This window comes from Ambystoma mexicanum, chromosome 1q, assembly GCF_040938575.1.
Source record: "Ambystoma mexicanum isolate Mex_15411 chromosome 1q, UKY_AmexF1_1, whole genome shotgun sequence".
NCBI lineage: Eukaryota > Metazoa > Chordata > Amphibia > Caudata > Ambystomatidae > Ambystoma > Ambystoma mexicanum.
The window spans coordinates 399,251,695-399,256,457 of NC_090922.1; positions in this window are offsets into that span (position 1 = coordinate 399,251,695).

Below are 4,763 nucleotides of genomic sequence, written 5' to 3' on the forward strand. Positions count from 1 at the left end.
TGTTGGGTTTCAATTGTTTTATTTTTTAATGAAGAAATCCGAGCTAATAAGTGACTTGACAGTACATTATGAAGAGACCCCCAAGGGCTGTTGCAGGCAGTTGCTCCACAGCGCCGAGGCATATCAGCACGCCGGCGTGTTTTTCACTATGCATCATATATCTATGGATATACAGTGCATTTAAAAACTTTTTTTTTTTTTAAAGTGAAGGTTAATCTAACAAACAAACGCTGAAGTCTGCAAACATTGGAAATAAAGTTGAGATAGAAACACTCAATACTACAAACGATCACATACCACTACAAATTCAACAACACAACCAAAACAATAAACACATGCTACACACCACTACCGTATGGTATTAAGGTAACCTCCTCAATACGTGTAGTGAGTGTTAATTGTTGTATTTGTAGTGGTATGTAGTCAGTGTTTATAGTTTGCCCGATACAATACAAAACACAGGCACCGTTTTGAAGAATTGTACAATTCTGCTAATCACACACACCTTTACTTGCATTTTTTAAGCCTCCACCTGGACAGGAAATGTGACAGTAATGAGCAACGTAAGACTGTATGAACTCAAACTATTGTAAATAATGACTGATTGTGGCATCACTCTCATACGGAATCCAACGTGTGCTATTGTTACCAGTTAACAACTGCACTCACGTGCTTCTAACAATTGGGGTCCCCACGGTTATTTGGTATTAAGCAATTAGATAATTCGCCAGGTCCCTTGATCCTTTATATACACATTTGGCTATACAGGGCTCACCTGTGTTATCTTTCATGTTTCGGTCGCTCGCTTTCTCACATTTCTATATATGCATTGCCTTGGGGCTAATCACGGAGACACGCTCCCTTGAATCAGCGCACGCAGTGTTGTGTGGGGGTCTAGTTGTTGTGGGCAATGTGAGCGCCGTGACGGTGTCATGACGCTCACGTGCCCTGTTAATAAAAGGGGCTCTGCTGGCGCTGCGAGGGCAGAGCAGCAGAGCCCCAGGAAGTGGCAACTCGTGTCTGTGATCATTGTGAGTGTGGGCCTGCCACCTGGTCGTGGCCTTGTGTGCGCGGCGCGGCCCGAGTGCCCTCGGAGCCGCGACCGCTGGGAACCAGGGGGTGACACCCCCTCACGTCGGATCCTGCGCCCGGCGACACCGGGCACCGCAGGGTGCCTTCCTGCCCGAGGCACGCCGGCTGTCCGCCGACGTGCAAACCGCCGTCGGGTGATCCCGACGGCATCAGAGGGCTGCCCCGGAGACCGGAGGCAGCCCCCAACACTGGCGACGAGGAAGTCGCGCCCGCCAGCTGGTGCTTGCGGCGGGCGAAGTCGTGGACCCGCGCACACGGCCACGCAGGGTCTGACTCGGGTGAAAGAGCATCTCACTACCAAATACTACACTACTCGGTTCTGAGTGTGGACTATGGTTCTGGAAGGCGTTACACACTCAAGATCCAGTTATGAGGTTTCCTTAAAAAGAATAAATGCTCCCGAAAAAAAGGGTGAAATAATGACCATTGGAGTTCTGACAGCCACATTATTTTCAGAGCATCGTCTTAAAAGGGGCTGTGGGAATTTGACGAAAACCACCTGTGAAATTCAAGATTAAAAAAAGAAGTATGTTTTTCATATTGTGATATATATAGTGTCGGTGCGTGCGTATCCCACCTGTGAAGCCTTCTTCCGAGCGTCCCATGAATGGCCGCCATTACTTCTGCGCAATACACTAGGATCCGTACATAAGCGAGTGCGAAAGGTCTTTAGGACGTGTAAAGGACTGAAAGTGCAGCCACTCAAGTCTATAAATAGCACCTCCCAATCAGTATGACCTCAGAACGTCAATATTGCACACTGCGCAGGTCTGCATAGCAGCCCATGGTGGCGGGCGGCTCAGGGCGCATGCCGGCGTTTTTACTTACTCCTCCCATTGCACCCCTTACTTCCCCAGTGTGGTTTCATGGTGTCCAAGGGGAGGGAGTGCACGCTTGGCTCCACGTGCGCAAGAGTGTGACAATGTTTGTTATGTTACTGGGATGTATATGATGTGATATGATATGGCATTTATAACGCGCCTATACGCAAGTGTTTCAAGGCGTGATATCATATCACGCACTACTACTACCACCATTTGAATTGTCTCCAGGCATTATGGTGGCTTTGAAAAAGGGGGGTGGGGAGGTTGGCTTAGTGGAAAGACAAGGGAACATTAAAGATTGCGTTGTTGTTGCATCGACGCATGCAGACCTGAAGTACCGTGAGCTCTGCACACCCACCTGCTTCTTGGTGTCGTGTGTGAAGTGGATAGAGGGCGGTGTGCCCGTGGGGCTAGAATGCATTGGTCGGTCTGTGATATGCGAGCTGATTTCAGAGGCGTGGCATTCTGCTGCTTAATGCCACTTCAGAGGGTTATTGAGTTGCTGTGTGGAATGGCGTCGTTTGGATGTGTATGGTGTTTTTGAGGGTAAAGTTTGAGAATGTTAGTACAGGGCCTGGTGGGAAGCTTGGGGCGTTCCGGTGTGGCCATGGCTGTGTCTCGAGTGTGGTGCACCTTGGGTGACGTCTCAGCAGGGGTGTCCTCCGGATATTGTAGCTGTGAAGAGATGGGCCTGAGGCGCAGGATGAGAACGGGGTGAGAGGTAGAGGAGCGGGAGATATAGAGGGCATGCAGCAGTGAGTACCAAGTAGACACTAGGTGAGATTCAATTCAGAGGGGAGTTCAAAGTAAGGATTCCAGGGAGGGCTGAGTCATGTTGTGGCGCCTACAATGAACTCAGCATGCTACATGTCCAAGGTGCAATACCTAGGAGCCAGTGACGTTACTGACCTTTGGCATCAGGGAGCACGTGGAGCGCTAATTGCATTGGGCACCATGGGATGAAATCTCAGTGGGACACCAGGGAGCCAAACCCCAGAGGTGCACAATTCCAGTGGGTCATCCAGGAGCAAGACCACAATGGCCATATGTGTAGGCGGGACACACAAGAGCAAAACTGCAGTGCAAACATGTGTAGGCGGAACACACAAGAGCAAGACCACAGTGGCCACATGTGTAGGCGGGAGACACAAGAGCAAGACCACAGTGGTCACATGTGTAGGCGGGACACACAAGAGCAAGACCACAGTGGCCACATGTGTAGGCGGGACACACAAGAGGAAGAACACAGTGGCAGAACACCGCAGTGGCCACATGTGTAGGCGGGACACACAAGAGCAAAACTGCAGTGGAAACATGTGTAGGCGGAACACACAAGAGCAAGACCACAGTGGCCACACGTGTAGGCTGGACACACAAGAGAAAGACCACAGTGGCCACATGTTTAGGCGGGACACACAAGAGCAAAACTGCAGTGGAAACATGTGTAGGTGGGAGACACAAGAGCAAGACCACAGTGGCCACATGTGTAGGCGGGACACACAAGAGGAAGACCACAGTGGCAGAAGACTGCAGTGGACACGTGTAGGTGGGACACACAAGAGAAAGACCACAGTGGCCACATGTGTAGGCGGGACACACAAGAGCAAAACTGCAGTGGAAACATGTGTAGGCGGAACACAGAAGAGCAAGACCACAGTGGCCACATGTGTAGGTGGGACACACAAGAGGAAGACCACAGTGGCGGAAGACCACAATGGCCACATGTGTGGGCGGGAAACACAAGAGAAAGACCACAGTGGCGACATGTGTAGGCGGGACACACAAGAGCAAGACCACAGTGGCCACATGTGTAGGCGGGACACACAAGAGGAAGACCACAGTGGCGGAAGACCGCAATGGCCACATGTGTAGGCGGGAAACACAAGAGAAACACCACAGTGGCCACATGTGTAGGCGGGAGACACAAGAGCAAGACCACAGTGGCCGCATGTGTAGGCGGAACACACAAGAGCAAAACTGCAGTGGAATTAATACCTGAGAGCCAATCGCAGCGGGAAGAATCCCAGTCGGACACCTGGGAAGCAGGCTCAAAGCTGGCCAGGTTAATGAGTGAAAGATCAGCGGTGCTATCAAAACTCTTGAAGAGATAAAATGGTCCGTTTTGGAACCTAATTGGCACTTTTTGGTACCTGACTAAACTTCCCTGTTCCTTTATTTCCTTTCTATTTTGTTGTTTTAACAAACTACACCTTCATTTTCATTTTTGGCTCCTGGGTGATGGTCCATCCCACCGTATGAAACAAAAATGATGTTAAGACAAATTAAATACAAAGATGGAGTTGCGGACAAAAGTCCTGAGTTGTTCTTGGACAGATTCGTTTTGACACAAGTGGCATATAGCGCCACCATTAGGTGCAGTTTAGAAGTGCTGATTAAGCACTACCATTAATTTTCCTAGATACAGCTTAAATGCTATTGCACGTTTTGACCCAGAATGCGGGGTTGGTTTGGCTCACCGGTGGATCTTCAGCACAGCCTATTGCGACTGCAATTAAGACTGTTTTGTTAAGTGATGTTGCAGTAAAGAAACACAATGTGCAAACAATTGTAAAGGGATTCTTTCTATTTTCATCTCAGCCCTTGGTGATCTCGGGGAGGTGGCAAGCGGCGGGTGATGTGGCAGGCGGCATCTGCGGGTGATGTGGCAGGCGGCGGGTGATGTGGCAGGAGGCGGGTGCTGGTGGTGTGGCAGGTGCCGGATGCGGGTGGTGTGGCAGGTGGCGGGTGCGGGCGGTGTGGCAGGTGGCGGGTGCGGGCGGTGTGGCAGCCCCTGTCCTGTTAGACCTTTCAGCTGTGCCGACTCCATCAACAATCCGATTTTGAATC